This window comes from Microcaecilia unicolor, chromosome 1 (assembly GCF_901765095.1).
Source record: "Microcaecilia unicolor chromosome 1, aMicUni1.1, whole genome shotgun sequence".
Lineage (NCBI taxonomy): Eukaryota > Metazoa > Chordata > Amphibia > Gymnophiona > Siphonopidae > Microcaecilia > Microcaecilia unicolor.
This window is the reverse complement of record NC_044031.1, coordinates 672,504,573-672,515,833: the sequence shown is the minus strand read 5'-3', so window position 1 is coordinate 672,515,833 and position 11,261 is coordinate 672,504,573. Positions and strand designations below refer to the sequence as shown.

General features: G+C 43.9%; 2 long non-coding RNA genes across 2 annotated transcripts in view; both read right to left on the bottom strand.

The window, feature by feature from the left end:
- LOC115457785 overlaps positions 1 to 11,261 on the bottom strand; it is a 77,406-nt gene that overhangs the window by 57,419 nt on the left and 8,726 nt on the right. The gene's annotated exons all lie outside the window — the stretch shown is intronic.
- LOC115457780 overlaps positions 1 to 11,261 on the bottom strand; it is a 30,685-nt gene that overhangs the window by 11,315 nt on the left and 8,109 nt on the right. Inside the window, exon 2 of the long non-coding RNA XR_003940000.1 lies at positions 963 to 1,029. This is a non-coding gene — a long non-coding RNA (uncharacterized LOC115457780). The remainder of the gene's footprint in view (positions 1 to 962; positions 1,030 to 11,261) is intronic.

The following is an 11,261-nucleotide window of genomic DNA, read 5'->3' as shown; positions in this document are numbered from 1 at the left end:
AGAGGGCATTGTACACCATTCTGCCAGCTCTGACCTACTGCTAATCTCAGTACCAGGGAGACTCTTTGCCAGTGGGGCACAACCTCTGATCTGCAGTTAACTGTGAGTAAACGTGCTTATTCAAATACAGGACTTTTTCAAAGAGATTAGTCTTCAGGTGTCAACTGGTGTGCCAAGGTTATATAGCAGCAACAAGTCCTAGAGGCCTGCGTGTATGCAGGTCCCTGGAGCACTTTTAGTGGGTACCGCAGTGCACTTAAGGCAGGCGGACCCAGGCCCATCCCCCCCTACCTGTAACACTTGTGCTGGTAATGGAAGCCCTCCAAAACCCACTGTACCAACATGTAGTTGCCCCCTTCACCCCTAAGAGCTTTGGTAGTGTTGTACATTTGTGGGTAGTGGGTTGGGGGGGGGGGGTTGGGGGGCTCAGCACCCAAAGTAAGGGAGTTATGCATGTGGGAGGTTTCTCTGAAGTCCACTGCACTGACTCCTAGGGTGCCCAGCTGGTGTCCTGGCATGTGAGGGGGACCAGTGTGCTACAAATGCTGGCTCCTCCCACGACCAAATGCCTTGGATTTCGCCGGGTTGGAGATGGCCGGCATTTTTTTTCCATTATCGCTGAAAAACAAACCTGGCGAACTCCAAGGCATTTGGCCAGGCTAAACCGTATTATCGAAAAAAAAGATGGCCGGCCATCTTTTTCGATAATACGGTTCCGGCCAGCTGTAGCGCCGCCGCCAACATAGATCACCGGTGATCTATTTGGCCGGCAACGTTCAATTATGCTCCTCCACGTTACTATGTTACTATCATAGTTGAAATTGCATTATGAGTCAACAATTACTGGAGGCTCTCTCACTACAGCATTCTAATCCTGCCTATAATTCTTGTTCTGAGTGACAAATGTATTCTAGTTTTGTCCCAAAAGAGATTTATCAGCAATAAACATTCAAAAAAATTACCTGTCTGCATATTATATTGAAAGCTGCTTTACACCTGGTCAGAAAGTTATTTGTTGAAAAACAATACCTGAAAAAGAAATGCATACTTCAGTATCTCAGTTTAGATTGCTTGCTATATGAAGTAGTATATCATCACCTAGGTTTTTTGTGGATTCCTGGCTTTCGTGTTATCAATAGACATAAGAATATCAAAACCCAGAGAAGCCCATGATTTGGTTATAATGCAATTAGAGCTGTACTGAATAGCATATTTTACTATTCGGCTGAATATTAGTAATACAAAATATTATTTGGTTGAAAACAAATATGAATAATTGGCTTTAACAAATAATAAAAAAAGAAATGTGAAATTATAGATCAAGGGTCGCCCAAATCGGCATAATCAAAAGCAGATTTTGGGCGTCCTCAACTGCTTTCTGTCGTGGGGACAACCAAAGTTCACGGGGACGTGTTGGAAGCATAGTGAAGGCGGGACTGGGGCGTGCCTAACACATGGGCGTCCTTGACCGATAATGAAAAAAAGAAGGGCGTCCCTGATGAGCACTTGGGCGACTTTACTTGGTCCATTGTTTCTTATGACCAAGCCTCAAAAAGGTGCCCAAACTGAGCAGATGACCACCGGAGACAATCGGGGATGACCTCCCCTTACTCCCCCAGTGGTCACCAACCCCCTCCCACCCTAAAAAAAAAACTTTTAAATATTTTTTGCTAGCTTCAAATGTCATACCCAGCACCATGACAGCAGTATGTAGTTTCCTGGAGCAGTTTTAGTGGTTACTGCAGTGCACTTCAGGCAGGCGGACCCAGGCCCATCCCCCCCCCCCACCTGTTACACTTGTGGTGGTAAATATGAGCCCTTCAAAACCCACCACAAACCCACTGTACCCACATGTAGTTCCCCCCCCTTCACCCCTTAGGGCTATGGTAGTGGTGTACAGTTGTGGGGAGTGGGTTTGTTTTTGGGGGGGGTGTTGGGGGGCTCAGCACACAAGGTAAGGGAGCTATGCACCTGGGAGCAATTTCTGAAGTCCACAATAATTATGCATGAAATCCATGGCATGCAAGCTTATCTCTTACATATTCATTGGGGGTATCCTGAAAACCTGATGACTGAGTTGAGACCCATTACTTTAGACTGAAAAGCATGAAACTTGTAGTTTAATCAGCCATGAATAGGGGATGGGATCCTCTTCCGTTTCTATATTGAGTTGGTGAAATAAAATTATTGTACCACATGTAACAGAATGACATTCTTCTTTCATATTGATCAAAACACACTTTTGTTTCTCTTAGGTATGATAGGCAGAAGCTAACATTAAAAGAGATTCATTATTGTCAGTACATTGCCTGTATGAATCCAACTGGCATGTCAGGGGGACCAGTGCACTATGAATGCTGGCTCCTCCCATGAGCAAATGGCTTGCATTTGGTCGTTTCTGAGATGGGTGTCCTCAGTTTCCATTATCGCCGAAAATCGGGGACGACCATCTCTAAGGTCGACCTAAATTTCGCGATTTGGGCGTCCCCGACCGTATTATCGAAACGAAAGATGGATGCCCATCTTGTTTTGATAATACGGGTTTCCCCGCCTCTTCGCCGGGACGTCCTGCGAGGACGTCCTCAGGAAAACTTGGGCGTGCCTTTCAATTATGCCCCTCTATGTATTAAATGTTATTATTGTATTTAGAAAGGAAAAACATTTTACAAATGTCATTTCTTATGCTATTAGAAACACTATCCCAGCATCTACATGCTACATAATAATTGTCACCAATGCCCAAAAACTTCTTTAACATATTTTCAAATTTTTGTTGTGGATCCTCAGAAGCTTGGCTAGCTGAATGCATGTAACTTTTTCAATTGTATACATTGCCATTTCGTCATTTGATCCAATTTTTAAAGAATTATATGTAAATATGCTACTTAGGTTTCAAAATGTCAATCTCAGAGCCTCTGCCAACATGGCCAGGTTTCGATAACTTCATCAGGGTAGATGTCCAAATCACATTACTGTAATATTTCTTCCAACAGCAGGATGTTTTTCTCGCTGTTCAATGCGGGAAAATCTACCAAGTATATCCATTAGGAACTGCCACTGATGCTTGTCAGGGACGCCCTTTTTTTTCCATTATGGGTCGAGGATGTCCATGTGTTAGGCATGCCCAAGTCCTGCCTTCGCTACGCCTCCGACATGCCCCCGGGAACTTTGGCCATCCCTGTGATGGAAAGCAATTGGGGACGTCCAAAATCGGCATTCGATTATACCGATTTGGGCGACCCTGTGAGAAAGACGCCCATCTTCTGATTTGTGATGAAAGATGGGCATCTTTCTCTTTCGAAAATGAGCCTGCACGTCTCCCAACTGCCAGTCAGGTAAGTCTGACCACCTGAGGGATACCTATCCTTTTTACCATTAACTGAGAAGTGATCTGACATTTTCCCTGATTAAATCTGAGTACTTTACCAGCTCCTACCATTAATCCATGCTGACTGAACTTGCCATCTCTCTGTAGGAAGTCAAAGTAGATGTATATTAATATTCTGTGCAAGTACACTTTGCTCTACAATTCCAGATGGATGAGCATCTCTATAGCAAAACCAATGCCCAAACTCTCTGCATCTGTCCCAAGCCTGCTTAATTTTTGTTGTATTTCCCACCACCTATTCTGGCAAGTTATTCATGGTTTCTAATATCCTTTCAATAAAGATGTATTTCCTTGTGCAACCACCTTCATATCATCAACCCTTGGAAAATGACACCTTGTACTTTGGTGAAATCTGCTTAATACTTTAATGTTTCTATCACTAACATCCTCCTTTCTTTCATCCAGCAAGCACATTTTGAATTCATTCAGCCTCTCTGTGCATGTTGCAAACTCTATACTATTCTGGTATGTATTTGTTACATTTGTATCCCACATTTTCTCACCTATTTGCAGGCTCAATGTGGCTTATATAGTATCGTAAAGGCGATCGCCAAGTCCGGTAGGGAAAACAAATATAATTTGATAATAGGGTGGATAAGGTTGGTATATTCAGGTACAATGGGGTCAAGGATAGGAAGGAATATATAGTGTCCAATACAATCTATGGTTATGCTGTGTTGCAGAGTTGAGGCATTTAAGTTAGGTCGGTGGGGAATGCCTTTCTGAACAGGTAGGTCTTTAATGATCTCCTGAAGTTTAGATGGTCGTAGATTGTTTTCACAGTCTTTGGCAGTGCATTCCACAATTGTGTGCCTATGTAGAAGTTGGATGCATAGGTTAATTTGTATCTGAGACCTTTGCAGCTTGGGTAGTGGAGATTCAAGTAGGTGCGTGATGCTCTGGTTCTGTTTCTGGTTGGGAGATCTATCAGGCCGGTCATATATCCTGGGACTTTGCCGTAGATAATCTTGTGGACCAAGGTGCAGATTTTGAAGGTGATACGTTCCTTGATTGGGAGCCAATGCAGTTTTTCTCGGAGGGGTTTGGCACTTTCGAATCGTGTTTTACCGAATATCAGCCTGGCTGCTGTGTTTTGGGCTGTCTGTAGTTTGTGAGTTGTTCTTTACATCCCGCATAAATTCTGTTGCAGTAATCTGCGTGGCTCATTACCATTGATTGTATCAGGTTGCGGAACATTTCCCTCGGGAAGAAAGGTTTAAGTTTCCACATTGAATGAAACATTTTCTTTATAGTGAAGTTTACTTGGCTCTCAAGTGTAAGATTGTGATCAATTGTAACGCTGTGGTCTGGGGTGTTTAAGGTTGTGGGTTTATAATTATTGTGTTGGGATGAAAGGATGAGGCAGTGTCTTCTCTGAGCTACTTCTATCCACTCCATTTCCTTATAAACGTGCAGATTTCAGAAATGACAACAGTACTCACTGGTGATGTGTTCAAGAGCAATATTACCTTCTTTATCCTGCTGATAACTTACGTCATGCACAGGAACATACTGTTAACTTTTCCTGCTGCTGTTACACACTAACTGGAATTTCTGGAGACCTTCAGTTCATTTCCTGCCTTCCTTTCTTGTTTAGAAGTTACCAGAGTTTGTGCTGACAACTGACTAAAATAGTTTTTACAGACCAGATATTTCTTTTTTTTGCACTGAACACAGCTTCCAAACTCTTGATTATATGTCTAGTTTTTTCAAGTATTTTAACACATTTTATTCCACCAATTCTGGAATGTCTATCCTGTTACAGATTTTCATCTAATTCCAAACATGCATGTTTTCCCTTCGAGTCATTCTGGGATTTTGTTAAGATATTAAAAAGAAGCAACTTTATTAGTAATTCTTTTGATGAGTGAGAGATGGAAAAGGAACTTCTGAGACTAAACCTTGCAGTACTTCTCTTGAATCACAGGTCACCCCTATAGGAAAAATTGGCTTCTTAGCCTCCAAACCCTACCACCACCCTGGGCTATTCTGTGATGTTCCCATGCCTAGCTTGATAAAAGACTCACAGATTTCTTTGCTGCAGTGTTCAGGGTCAGTTCTTGTAATAGATTTAGTGTTAAAATTAAAAAGCTAGCAGGTTTATTTTCGAAAGAGAAGGGCGCCCATCTTTCAACACAAATCGGGAGATGGGCGTCCTTCTCCCAGGGTTGCCCAAATCAGCATAATCAAAAGCCGATTTTGGGCGTCCTCAACTGCTTTCTGTTGCGGGGACGACCAAAGTTCACGGGGGCGTGCCGGAAGCGTAGTGAAGGCGGGACTGGGGCGTGCCTAACACATGGGCGTCCTCGACCGATAATGGAAAAAAGAAGGGCGCCCCTGACGAACACTTGGGCGACTTTACTTGGTCCATTTTTTCTTACAACCAAGCCTCAAAAAGGTGCCCGAACTGACCAGATGACCACCGGAGGGAATCGGGGATAACCTCCCCTTATTCCCCCAGTGGGAGTAAGGGGAGGTTTGCCAGCCTCTATGCCAGCCTCAAATGTCATACCCAGCTCCATGACAGCAGTATGCAGGTCCCTGGAGCAGTTTTAGTGGGTGCAGTGCACTTCAGGCAGGCGGACCCAGGCCCCAACCCCCCCCCCCCCCACCCTGTTACACTTGTGGTGGTAAATGTAAGCCCTTCAAAACCCACCACAAACCCACTGTACCCACATGTAGGTGCCCCCCTTCACCCCTTAGGGCTATGGCAGTGGTGTACAGTTGTGAGGAGTGGGTTTGGGGGGTTTGGGGGGCTCAGCACACAAGGTAAGGGAGCTATGCACGTGGGAGCAATTTCTGAAGTCCACTGCAGTGCCCCCTAGGGTGCCCGGTTGGTGTCCTGGCATGTCAGGGGGACCAGCGCACTACGAATGCTGGCTTCTCCCGTGACCAAATGGCTTGCATTTGGTCATTTCTGAGATGGGCGTCCTCGGTTTCCATGATCGCCAAAAATCGGGGATAACCATCTCTAAGGACGACCATCTCTAAGGTCGACCTAAATGTTGAGATTTGAGCATCCCCGACCATATTATCGAAACGAAAGATGGCCGCCCATCTTATTTCGATAATACAGGTTTCCCTGCCCCTTCGCGGGACGTCCTGCGAGGACGTCCTCAGGAAAACTTGGACGCCCCGTTCGATTATGCCCCTCTTGATCAGTCAAATGGATCTGTTCTTTAAAGTAGCTATAATAGAAATAACTACAGTACCTATTTTATTTTTCAACTACAGTAACTGCAACTACTACATTTCATAAAGAATATTTGTTCAGTTTTTTTTATCAATATATTCTTTTTGGAGACATTTTTACTCTAAAACAAAGCTGCATAACAGTAAAAGTCCAGGTAATCAAACTTGGGTATACATATAAAGTATCACATGCCATGTAAAATGCAAATACCGTGTAAAATGAGTATCTTGTTGGTCAGACTGGATGGACTGTACAGGTCTTTATCTGCCGTCATTTACTATGTTACTATGTTAATTTGCATTGTTTGAGATACAGAAAACAAAAATGTTTTGTGACTCAACATAGAATGATACTTTCAGCTCCCAGTTCTTGCACATAGCTAATGCCCTGGAAAATCATAATGTACAAATGAGACTATGGTAGAACAAAAAGAGGCAACTCTCAGTGTAGCATGATATGATGGATTTTCAACATGTAAACACCTGTGCTTCTTTCTTTGCACTGGCTACCCATTCAGTTTAGAGTTCTATATAAAATTGCATGCTTAATTCATCAAGCATTATATGCAGTTTTTGTTCCTTGCTATTTGAAAAATTCTGTTGTTTTGTACAGGCCGTTGAGTGCCTTGAGGTCAGATAATGCAATGTTATTGGTAACTGGAGATTAACATTCTGCAAGACATGTTTCTACTTGGAATTTAATTTTCTCACTTGCTGGTCCACAGGTTTGGAATGCAGTACCTGGAGTCATTAGATTATGAAAAGATGTCATATTACTACACAAACTATTGAAGACACATTTATATGTGCAGGCACGGAGCTAATGCGTTTAAACCTTTCATTTTGACACAACAAAATGTTTTATTTGAAAATGCCAAGACTATTTTTGTATGATTCATCATGGGCTGATATGTTATATCTTTATTTGTATTTTTGATTTGAATTTTACTTGTTTTTTTACTTTGATTATATATGCGATATTGTAATTCGCTTAGGTGTAGGTGGAATATACATTTTTAAATAAATACATTTTCAAAGTTATTGATTTTGCTGGATACAGATATTATTATTATTATTAGTATTTGTATAGCGCTACCAGATGCACGCAGCACTGAATGAAAGTGTTTTGCAAAAAAACTTTGAATATAACTTACTCAGAATCAGAAAGTAGATCTGACACCCATCCTCCTCCTTCAGACCAGTGGCATCCCTATGTCGGCTGCCACCTGGGATGGATCACCACTGCGCACCCCCATGGCACATCACCCCCCCTAGTGCATCACCTCCTGGGGGTGCAGGGAGCAGTTGCGCGTCTGTCGGCTCCACTGGTTCCCTGCCCCGGAACAGGAAGCAATATCAGAGGGAACAGGAGACCAGTGGAACCGACAGTCGCATGGCTGCTCCCTGCATCCCTTTGCAGCATGCACCCGGGGTGGACTGCCCCTACTGCCCCACCCTTGGTATGCCACTGCTTCAGACTATGAAAGCCTGTAAAAACTGCTAAATGGTCAACCAGTGTGTAACAAAAGCAGGCTGGGTGGATACAGGAGAGTTAATCACCACCATTCTCCAATGAGAGGATCTGCATATTGAAAGCAATCAATCAAAGAGGATGGATATAACAAAAGAAAGACCATCTACCGAAAACTCTCAGACAATGATTCTCTTAATCTTGTCAAGTACATTCTGGGATATGTACCAGAGCACACAGTCAGCCAGGAAGCATATGACCAGCTACCACTTTCAACTCTCTCTGAGTTTTGACTGGGCTAATACACCCCACATGACCAACTCTTATGGCCCAACAAGAATTATAAGAACTGGACGCTCACTGAATTTTCTCTCTCTCTTGACATTCGCTAAACTCCACTCTCTGGACCTTCACTGGGCTCCACACACCCACGATAAGGCTTTCTCCAGGTTCCATTCCCAACAAATCTGCAAACAGAAGACTTCTCCCCCAGGAAAGACCACCATCAAGCTACAGAGACCAGACCTCCTTCACCACTCCAACAAGCAGCAGAAAGAATACATTTGAGCCTCAATCAGAGTGAGTTCATATTAATACAGCATAATTAATAATTCAGACTATTTAACAATATTTATCTTGTGGCACATTTCCCTTGTATAAGATCCCTAAACTGAGAGCTAAAATGATTGCATTACCTGTATTATAAATAAACTTTGTCTATACCTAAGAATAAGAATCTAGACCTAAAGTTCTGAGTATGTTTCCTTAAACATTATACAGTGCAGGTTAGTGCAGTTCTCCAACACTTACCGTATTTTTCGGACTATAAGACGCACTTTTTTCCCCCAAAATTTGGGAGGAAAATGGAGGGTGCGTCTTACAGTCCGAAGGTAGATTTGGCTGGCTGGCAGGCCGCCCGCCCTCCGAGTTCGGGATCGCCCTCCCCCCGGCCCTGTCACCACTTCTCCCTACTCACGTCATGCGATCTTCCCTGGTGGTCTAGTGATGTCAGGGCAGGAAAGAGCCCCCTCTTTCCTGCCCAGCGCGCTGCTCTCCATCCTCCTGTATGCAGCCTGACGGTCTCGGCGAGATTCAAAATGGCCGCCGAGAATTGAAGTCTCGGCGGCCATTTTGAATCTCGCCGAGACCGTCAGGCTGCATACAGGAGGATGGAGAGCAGCGCGCTGGGCAGGAAAGAGGGGGCTCTTTCCTGCCCCGACGTCACTAGACCACCAGGGAAGATCGCGTGACGTGAGTAGGGAGAAGTGGTGACAGGGCCGGGGGGAGGGCGATCCCGAACTCGGAGAGAGGGATTCGGACAAGACGCACTGGAGCACCTAGGTTTTAGAGGAGGGATAAAGGAAAATTTTTTTTTTCCTATTTCCCTCCTCTAAAACCTAGATGCGTCTTATGGTCCGGTGCGTCTTATAGTCCGAAAAATACGGTATATATTCAATTCCTCTTGCATAATCTCAAATCTATTTAAAAACAACATATATATCTTTATTACATCAGCAACATAGCAGAGGGGAGCTGGCAGAAACAAGAAAAGACAGTCCAATGTAGTATGGCATGCAGCACAATTTACTGACAATCTAAAAGACTTGATGGGGCCACATTTCAGCTATCATCTGCATCAGGAATACATAGATCAGGCTTGTCCAATCTTTTTATTTGTTTTTAATCGGGGAGCCACATGTAATATTACATAACATTCAGAGGGCTATGACACCTGTTCGTGTACTCTCATTTTCCTATGCCTCCTCCCAGTCTCTCTCTCATGTATTCCCTCAGCCTTTGCACCCAGTCTCTTTCTCTCATTCCCATGCCCCCTCCTAGCCTTTACCAAGGCTCTAATGCCCCCTTCAGCCTTCACCCAGTCTCTCTCTCTCGTACTGCTTCTCCCCTGCATTCACCCAATCTCTTTCTCTCTCTCCCATGCCTCCTCCCATTCTTCACCCAATCTTTTTCTCATGCCTCCTTTAGCCTTTGCCCAATCTCTGTCTGTCTTATGTACCCCTCCTCCCCTGCCTTCATCTAGTTTCTTTACTACTACTACTACTACTATTTAGCATTTCTATAGCGCTACAAGGCGTACGCAGCGCTGCACAAACATAGAAGAAAGACAGTCCCTGCTCAAAGAGCTTACAATCTAATAGACAAAAAATAAAGTAAGCAGATCAAATCAATTAATGTGTACAGGAAGGACCCTCACCTGTCTCTTCAGCTACCAGAACTTTCTTAAAACTATACGTGCTAGGAAGCGTCTGTATGGGGCTCTGTCAGATGATGTCACTTCTCCGCCAGACTCATTTATCTACAAGCTTGGGCCATGTGGTGCCAGAGGTTCAGGTTGGTCTTGTGGTTTCAAGTCTCATGAGACTTGAAACTGAAAGACCAACCTGAAATTCTGGTACTGCACAGCTGAAGCTCATAGATGACCAAGTCACAACAGGGAAGAAGGGATCCCATTGTAAGAATCTATGTTTCTCCCCAAAAATTGCTGAGTTTCTGTGGTCCAAGAAAAGGCACTTAGCGGGCCGTAGGTTAGATAAGCCTGACATAGATCTTCAATAGTCAGCAATAACTGGATTTCAATAAAGTGAAGTTACTTACCTGTAGCAGGTGTTCTCCGAGCACAGCAGGCCAGGTATCTTTACATAAGGGTGATGTCATCTTGATGCAGATGCTGCCCAGTGTTCTATAGCTGTTAGAGGCTTCTGGCAGTGGCCCCACTGCACATGCTCAAGTGCCTCCTGCCTAATGTGCGAGCGAGGGACCTCAGTAACATAAAATAACTAAAAAAAGAATGCAACTCCAAGGGGAAGTGGGAAGGTTATAAGGATACCTGTCCTGCTGTCCTTGGAGAACACCTGCTACAAGTAAGTAACTTTGCTTTCTCCGAGGACAAGCAGGACAGTGGGATCCTTACATATGGGCATTCCTAGCTACCAGGCTCACCGAAAACAACAGTAGGACAACAGAGTCTTGCAATGGCAAGACTATGTAGAACCAATTAACCTCAAACTATATACAAACTGGTTGTGAAGGTGCAGCCTTGAGCTGAATAAAAAAGGGCCTAGGTGGGTCGAGTTACATTCTAGACATCAAACAAATTCTGTAGGAATGTCTAGCCAAACTGACTGTCTAATTGAGTATTCTGCTCAAGGCAGTAATGATATGTGAACGTGTGAACTGAAGACTGCGTTG